This window comes from Salvelinus namaycush, unplaced genomic scaffold (assembly GCF_016432855.1).
Source record: "Salvelinus namaycush isolate Seneca unplaced genomic scaffold, SaNama_1.0 Scaffold171, whole genome shotgun sequence".
Taxonomy (NCBI): Eukaryota; Metazoa; Chordata; class Actinopteri; order Salmoniformes; family Salmonidae; genus Salvelinus; species Salvelinus namaycush.
Window position 1 is genome coordinate 77,501 of NW_024058464.1, and position 8,063 is coordinate 85,563.

Sequence of the window (8,063 nt, forward strand, 5' to 3'; positions counted from 1 at the left end):
AGAACCCTGTACATAAATTTTATTGAAGTGTTCAGATTTTCCTGTCATTTGTTCACACGATTAACAGCAAGAGATGAGATTATTGGTAGGCCATGTGAATAATTCAGCACAAAAGCTAGGAAGGTTCTACTGAGATTTGAACTCGGATCACTGGATTCAAAGTCCAGAGTGCTAACCATTACACCATAGAACCCTATTCTTGACCAAATTTGGAATTTTACAGAAAAAAATGGACAGTCGTTCCTTCACGTTTTGCAAATACTTTCAACTGACAACAATATTTGGACAGCTATCTTCTAGTTCAACAAGGAAGAATTATACGCATGGTAGGTCCGACCAAAACTTGAACTCAGATTGTAGGATTCAGAGTCCTGAGTGATAACCTTGACAGCACAGAACCCTGTAATCAATACTCTGTGATGGGTTCAGTTTTACTCTCCTAGGTTCTCCGTAAAAACAGAGAAAAAATCTGAAACATTTTCGGTTCATTGGGAGGTAGCAAGTTATCAATTAACAAACCTACTAGGCACTCATAGTATGCATTTCCTGTAGGCTAGCCATTCATGTGTACCAAAGACTGCTCATCAACTCCCACCCACTTGTTTCTTTCACACACGACAATTTTAAAGTTGACAGGAGAGGAGTATGTCACTGCAAAATCAAGGTAGGTCCTACCGAGATTTGAACTCGGATCGCAGGATTCAGAGTCCTGAGTGCTAACCATTACACCATAGAACCCTGTACATAAATATTATTGAAGTGTTCAGATTCTCCTGTCATTTGTTCACACGATTAACAGCAAGAGATGAGATTATTGGTAGGCCATGTGAATAATTCAGCACAAAAGCTAGGAAGGTTCTACCGAGATTTGAACTCGGATCACTGGATTCAAAGTCCAGAGTGCTAACCATTACACCATAGAACCATAATCTTAAGCAAATTTTGGAATTTTACAGAAAAAAATGGACAGTCGTTCCTTCACGTGTTGCAAATACTTTCAACTGACAACAATATTTGGACAGCTGTCTTCTAGTTCAACAAGGAAGAATTATTCACATGGTAGGTCCGACCAAGACTTGAACTCAGATTGTAGGATTCAGAGTCCTGAGTGATAACCTTGACAGCACAGAACCCTGTAATCAATACTCTGTGATGGGTTCAGATTTACTCTCCTAGGTTCTCCGGAAAAACAGAGAAAATATTTTCTGTCCATAAACGGTATCAACTGGGCTACCCTACCATGTAACAACTTGTAAGTCCACATATTTCCAACACGATTGATGTGATGAGGGTGAAAAAAATCTGAAATATTTTCAGTTCATTGGGAGGTAGCAAGTTCTCAATTAACAAACCTACTAGGCACTCATAGTATGCATTTCCTGTAGGCTAGCCATTCATGTGTACCAAAGACTGCTCATCAACTCCCACCCACTTGTTTCTTTCACACACGACAATTTTAAAGTTGACAGGAGAGGAGTATGTCACTGCAAAATCAAGGTAGGTCCTACCGAGATTTGAACTCGGATCGCAGGATTCAGAGTCCTGAGTGCTAACCATTACACCATAGAACCCTGTACATAAATATTATTGAAGTGTTCAGATTTTCCTGTCATTTGTTCACCCGATTAACAGCAAGAGATTAGATTATTGGTAGGCCATGTGAATAATTCAGCACAAAAGCTAGGAAGGTTCTACCGAGATTTGAACTCGGATCACTGGATTCAAAGTCCAGAGTGCTAACCATTACACCATAGAACCATATTCTTAACCAAATTTGGAATTTTACAGAAAAAAATGGACAGTCGTTCCTTCACGTGTTGCAAATACTTTCAACTGACAACAATATTTGGACAGCTGTCTTCTAGTTCAACAAGGAAGAATTATTCACATGGTAGGTCCGACCAAGACTTGAACTCAGATTGTAGGATTCAGAGTCCTGAGTGATAACCTTGACAGCACAGAACCCTGTAATCAATACTCTATGATGGGTTCAGATTTACTCTCCTAGGTTCTCCGGAAAAACAGAGAAAATATTTTCTGTCCATAAACAGTATCAACTGGGCTACCATACCATGTAAAACCTTGTAAGTCCACATATTTCCAACAAGATTGATGTGATGAGGGTGAAAAAAATCTGACAAATTTTCAGTTCATTGGGAGGTAGCAAGTTCTCAATTAACAAACCTACTAGGCACTCATAGTATGCATTTCCTGTAGGCTAGCCATTCATGTGTACCAAAGACTGCTCATCAACTCCCACCCACTTGTTTCTTTCACACACGACAATTTTAAAGTTGACAGGAGAGGAGTATGTCACTGCAAAATCAAGGTAGGTCCTACAGAGATTTGAACTCAGATCGCAGTATTCAGAGTCCTGAGTGCTAACCATTACACCATAGAACCCTGTACATAAATATTATTGAAGTGTTCAGATTTTCCTGTCATTTGTTCACCCGATTAACAGCAAGAGATGAGATTATTGGTAGACCATGTGAATAATTCAGCACAAAAGCTAGGAAGGTTCTACCGAGATTTGAACTCGGATCACTGGATTCAAAGTCCAGAGTGCTAACCATTACACCATAGAACCATATTCTTAACCAAATTTGTAATTTTACAGAAAAGAATGGACAGTCGTTCCTTCACGTGTTGCAAATACTTTCAACTGACAACAATATTTGGACAGCTGTCTTCTAGTTCAACAAGGAAGAATTATTCACATGGTAGGTCCGACCAAGACTTGAACTCAGATTGTAGGATTCAGAGTCCTGAGTGATAACCTTGACAGCACAGAACCCTGTAATCAATACTCTGTGATGGGTTCAGATTTACTCTCCTAGGTTCTCCGGAAAAACAGAGAAAATATTTTCTGGCCATAAACGGTATCAACTGGGCTACCCTACCATGTAACAACTTGTAAGTCCACATATTTCCAACACGATTGATGTGATTAGGGTGAAAAAAATCTGAAATATTTTCAGTTCATTGGGAGGTAGCAAGTTCTCAATTAACAAACCTACTAGGCACTCATAGTATGCATTTCCTGTAGGCTAGCCATTCATGTGTACCAAAGACTGCTCATCAACTCCCACCCACTTGTTTCTTTCACACACGACAATTTTAAAGTTGACAGGAGAGGAGTATGTCACTGCAAAATCAAGGTAGGTCCTACCGAGATTTGAACTCGGATCGCAGGATTCAGAGTCCTGAGTGCTAACCATTACACCATAGAACCCTGTACATAAATATTATTGAAGTGTTCAGATTTTCCTGTCATTTGTTCACCCGATTAACAGCAAGAGATTAGATTATTGGTAGGCCATGTGAATAATTCAGCACAAAAGCTGGGAAGGTTCTACCGAGATTTGAACTCGGATCGCAGGATTCAGAGTCCTGAGTGCTAACCATTACACCATAGAACCATATTCTTTACCAAATTTGGAATTTTACAGAAAAAAATTGACAGTCGTTCCTTCACGTGTTGCAAATACTTTCAACTGACAACAATATTTGGACAGCTATCTTCTAGTTCAACAAGGAAGAATTATTCACATGGTAGGTCCGACCAAGACTTGAACTCAGATTGTAGGATTCAGAGTCCTGAGTGATAACCTTGACAGCACAGAACCCAGTAATCAATACTCTGTGATGGGTTCAGATTTACTCTCCTAGGTTCTCCGGAAAAACAGAGAAAATATTTTCTGGCCATAAACGGTATCAACTGGGCTACCCTACCATGTAACAACTTGTAAGTCCACATATTTCCAACACGATTGATGTGATTAGGGTGAAAAAAATCTGAAATATTTTCAGTTCATTGGGAGGTAGCAAGTTCTCAATTAACAAACCTACTAGGCACTCATAGTATGCATTTCCTGTAGGCTAGCCATTCATGTGTACCAAAGACTGCTCATCAACTCCCACCCACTTGTTTCTTTCACACACGACAATTTTAAAGTTGACAGGAGAGGAGTATGTCACTGCAAAATCTCGGTAGGTCCTACCGAGATTTGAACTCGGATCGCAGGATTCAGAGTCCTGAGTGCTAACCATTACACCATAGAACCCTGTACATAAATTTTATTGAAGTGTTCAGATTTTCCTGTCATTTGTTCACCCGATTAACAGCAAGAGATGAGATTATTGGTAGGCCATTTGAATAATTCAGCACAAAATCTAGGAAGGTTCTACCGAGATTTGAACTCGGATCACTGGATTCAAAGTCCAGAGTGCTAACCATTACACCATAGAACCATATTCTTAACCAAATTTGTAATTTTACAGAAAAGAATGGACAGTCGTTCCTTCACGTGTTGCAAATACTTTCAACTGACAACAATATTTGGACAGCTGTCTTCTAGTTCAACAAGGAAGAATTATTCACATGGTAGGTCCGACCAAGACTTGAACTCAGATAGTAGGATTCAGAGTCCTGAGTGATAACCTTGACAGCACAGAACCCAGTAATCAATACTCTGTGATGGGTTCAGATTTACTCTCCTAGGTTCTCCGGAAAAACAGAGAAAATATTTTCTGGCCATAAACGGTATCAACTGGGCTACCCTACCATGTAACAACTTGTAAGTCCACATATTTCCAACACGATTGATGTGATTAGGGTGAAAAAAATCTGAAATATTTTCGGTTCATTGGGAGGTAGCAAGTTCTCAATTAACAAACCTACTAGGCACTCATAGTATGCATTTCCTGTAGGCTAGCCATTCATGTGTACCAAAGACTGCTCATCAACTCCCACCCACTTGTTTCTTTCACACACGACAATTTTAAAGTTGACAGGAGAGGAGTATGTCACTGCAAAATCGAGGTAGGTCCTACCGAGATTTGAACTCGGATCGCAGGATTCAGAGTCCTGAGTGCTAACCATTACACCATAGAACCCTGTACATAAATATTATTGAAGTGTTCAGATTTTCCTGTCATTTGTTCACCCGATTAACAGCAAGAGATGAGATTATTGGTAGGCCATTTGAATAATTCAGCACAAAATCTAGGAAGGTTCTACCGAGATTTGAACGAACTCAGATCACTGGATTCAAAGTCCAGAGTGCTAACATTACACCATAGAACCATATCTTAACCAAATTTGAATTTTACAGAAAAAAATGGACAGTCGTTCCTTCACGTTGTTGCAAATACTTTCAACTGACAACAATATTTGGACAGCTCTTCTAGTTCAACAAGGAAGAATTATTCACATGGTAGGTCGACCAAACTTGAACTCAGATTGTAGGATTCAGAGTCCTGAGTGATAACCTTGACAGCACAGAACCCTGTAATCAATACTCTTGATGGGTTCAGATTTACTCTCCTAGGTTCTCCGGAAAAACAGAGAAAAATTTTCTGGCCATAAACGTATCAACTGGGCTACCCTACCATGTAACAACTTGTAAGTCACATATTTCCAACACGATTGATGTGATAGGGTGAAAAAAATCTGAAAAATTTTCGGTTCATTGGGAGGTAGCAAGTTCTCAATTAACAAACCTACTAGGCACTCATAGTATGCATTTCCTGTAGGCTAGCCATTCATGTGTACCAAGACTGCTCATCAACTCCCACCCACTGTTTCTTTCACACAACAATTTTAAAGTTGACAGGAGAGGAGTTGTCACTGCAAAATCAGGTAGGTCCTACCGAGATTTGAACTCGGATCGCAGGATTCAGAGTCTGAGTGCTAACCATTACACCATAGAACCTGTACATAAAAATTTTGAAGTGTTCAGATTTTCCTGTCATTTGTTCACCGTAACAGCAAGAGATGAGATTATTGGTAGGCCATGTGAATAATTCAGCACAAAAGCTAGGAAGGTTCTACCGAGATTTGAACTCGGATCCTGGATTCAAAGTCCAGAGTGCTAACATTACACCATAAACATATTCTTAACCAAATTGTAATTTTACAGAAAAAATGGACAGTCGTTCCTTCAGTGTTGCAAATACTTTCAACTGACAACAATATTTGGACAGCTTCTTCTAGTTCAACAAGGAAGATTATTCACATGGTAGGTCCGACCAAACTTTAACTCAGATTGTAGGATTCAGAGTCCTGAGTGATAACCTTGACAGCACAGAACCCTGTAATCAATACTCTTGATGGGTTCAGATTACTCTCCTAGGTTCTCCGGAAAAACAGAGAAAAATATTTTCTGGCCATAAACGTATCAACTGGGCTACCCTACCATGTAACAACTTGTAAGTCCACATATTTCCAACCAGTTGATGTGATGAGGGTGAAAAAAATCTGAAAATTTTCGGTTCATTGGGAGGTAGCAAGTTCTCAATTAACAAACCTACTAGGCACTCATAGTATGCATTTCCTGTAGGCTAGCCATTCATGTGTACCAAAGACTGCTCATCAACTCCCACCCACTTGTTTCTTTCACACACGACAATTTTAAAGTTGACAGGAGAGGAGTATGTCACTGCAAAATCAGGTAGGTCCTACCGAGATTTGAACTCGGATCGCAGGATTCAGAGTCCTGAGTGCAACCATTACACCATAGAACCCTGTACATAATATTTTGAAGTGTTCAGATTTTCCTGTCATTTGTTCACCAGAATTAACAGCAAGAGATGAGATTGGTAGGCCTGTGAATAATTCAGACACAAAACTAGGAAGGTTCTACCGAGATTTGAACTGGATCACTGGATTCAAAGTCCAGAGTGCTAACATTACACATAGAACCTATTCTTAACCAAATTTGAATTTTACAGAAAAAATGGACAGTCGTTCCTTCACGTGTTGCAAATACTTCAACTGACAACAATATTTGGACAGCTTCTTCTAGTTCAACAAGGAAGAATTTTCACATGGTAGGTCCGACCAAAACTTGAACTCAGATTGTAGGATTCAGAGTCCTGAGTGTAACCTTGACAGCACAGAACCCTGTAATCAATACTCTTGATGGGTTCAGATTTACTCTCCTAGGTTCTCGGAAAAACAAGAAAATATTTTCTGGCCATAAACGTATCAACTGGGCTACCCTACCATGTAACAACTTGTAAGTCCATATTTCCAACACGATTGATGTGATTAGGGTGAAAAAAATCTGAAAATTTTCAGTTCATTGGGAGGTAGCAAGTTCTCAATTAACAAACCTACTAGGCACTCATAGTATGCATTTCCTGTAGGCTAGCCATTCATGTGTACCAAAGACTGCTCATCAACTCCCACCCACTTGTTTCTTTCACACACGACAATTAAAGTTGACAGGAGAGGAGTATGTCACTGCAAAATCAAGGTAGGTCCTACCGAGATTTGAACTCGGATCGCAGGATTCAGAGTCCTGAGTGCTAACCATTACACCATAGAACCCTGTACATAATTTTTTTTGAAGTGTTCAGATTTTCCTGTCATTTGTTCACACGATTAACAGCAAGAGATGAGATTATTGGTAGGCCATGTGAATAATTCAGCAAAAAGCTGGAAGGTTCTACCGAGATTTGAACTCGGATCCAGGATTCAAGTCCGAGTGCTAACCATTACAATAGAACCCAGTAATACATTTTATTGAAGTTGTTCAGATTTTCCTGTCATTGTTCACACGATTAACAGCAAGAGATGAGATTATTGGTAGGCCATTTGAATAATTCAGCACAAAAATCAGGAAGGATCTACAGAGATTTGAACTCGGATCACTGGATCAAAGTCAGAGTGCTAAACCATTATACCATAAGAACCCTGTAAATAAATATTATTGAATAGTGTTCCGATTTTCCTGTCATGTGTTCACCCGATTAACACAAGAGATTAGATTATTTGGTAGGCCATGTCGAATAATTCAGCCACAAAAGCGGGAAGGTTCTACGAGATTTGAAATCGGATCGAGGATTCAGAGTCTGAGTGCTAACCATATACACCATAGAACCCTGTACATAAATTTTTGAAGTGTTCAGATTTTCCGTCATTTGTTCACCGATTAACAGCAAGAGATGAGATTATTGGTAGGCCATGTTATAATTCAGCACAAAATCAGGAAGGTTCTACCGAGATTGAACTCGGATCACTGGATTCAAAGTCCAGAGTGCTAAACTTATACCAT

The 8,063-nt window shown here is 39.5% G+C and overlaps 14 non-coding genes across 14 annotated transcripts in view; all 14 read right to left on the reverse strand.

Annotated features, from left to right (window-relative positions):
- trnaq-cug overlaps positions 1–6 on the reverse strand; it is a 72-nt gene extending 66 nt beyond the window's left edge. Inside the window, exon 1 of the tRNA in view lies at positions 1–6. This exon is cut by the window's left edge and continues 66 nt beyond it. This is a non-coding gene — a tRNA (tRNA-Gln).
- A 115-nt stretch (positions 7–121) lies between these two features.
- On the reverse strand, positions 122–193 carry trnaq-uug. The gene has a single exon. It is a non-coding gene; the product is annotated as a tRNA-Gln (tRNA).
- Positions 194–666: 473 nt separating this feature from the next.
- Positions 667–738, reverse strand: trnaq-cug. The gene has a single exon. It is a non-coding gene; the product is annotated as a tRNA-Gln (tRNA).
- Positions 739–853: 115 nt separating this feature from the next.
- trnaq-uug lies at positions 854–925 on the reverse strand. Its single transcript has one exon. It is a non-coding gene; the product is annotated as a tRNA-Gln (tRNA).
- Positions 926–1,499: 574 nt separating this feature from the next.
- Positions 1,500–1,571, reverse strand: trnaq-cug. Its single transcript has one exon. It is a non-coding gene; the product is annotated as a tRNA-Gln (tRNA).
- A 115-nt stretch (positions 1,572–1,686) lies between these two features.
- Positions 1,687–1,758, reverse strand: trnaq-uug. Its single transcript has one exon. It is a non-coding gene; the product is annotated as a tRNA-Gln (tRNA).
- A 760-nt stretch (positions 1,759–2,518) lies between these two features.
- On the reverse strand, positions 2,519–2,590 carry trnaq-uug. The gene has a single exon. It is a non-coding gene; the product is annotated as a tRNA-Gln (tRNA).
- Positions 2,591–3,163: 573 nt separating this feature from the next.
- Positions 3,164–3,235, reverse strand: trnaq-cug. Its single transcript has one exon. It is a non-coding gene; the product is annotated as a tRNA-Gln (tRNA).
- A 115-nt stretch (positions 3,236–3,350) lies between these two features.
- Positions 3,351–3,422, reverse strand: trnaq-cug. Its single transcript has one exon. It is a non-coding gene; the product is annotated as a tRNA-Gln (tRNA).
- A 573-nt stretch (positions 3,423–3,995) lies between these two features.
- trnaq-cug lies at positions 3,996–4,067 on the reverse strand. Its single transcript has one exon. It is a non-coding gene; the product is annotated as a tRNA-Gln (tRNA).
- A 115-nt stretch (positions 4,068–4,182) lies between these two features.
- On the reverse strand, positions 4,183–4,254 carry trnaq-uug. Its single transcript has one exon. It is a non-coding gene; the product is annotated as a tRNA-Gln (tRNA).
- Positions 4,255–4,827: 573 nt separating this feature from the next.
- On the reverse strand, positions 4,828–4,899 carry trnaq-cug. The gene has a single exon. It is a non-coding gene; the product is annotated as a tRNA-Gln (tRNA).
- A 1,558-nt stretch (positions 4,900–6,457) lies between these two features.
- On the reverse strand, positions 6,458–6,528 carry trnaq-cug. Its single transcript has one exon. It is a non-coding gene; the product is annotated as a tRNA-Gln (tRNA).
- Positions 6,529–7,264: 736 nt separating this feature from the next.
- trnaq-cug lies at positions 7,265–7,336 on the reverse strand. The gene has a single exon. It is a non-coding gene; the product is annotated as a tRNA-Gln (tRNA).
- Between the last annotated feature and the right edge of the window lie 727 nt (positions 7,337–8,063).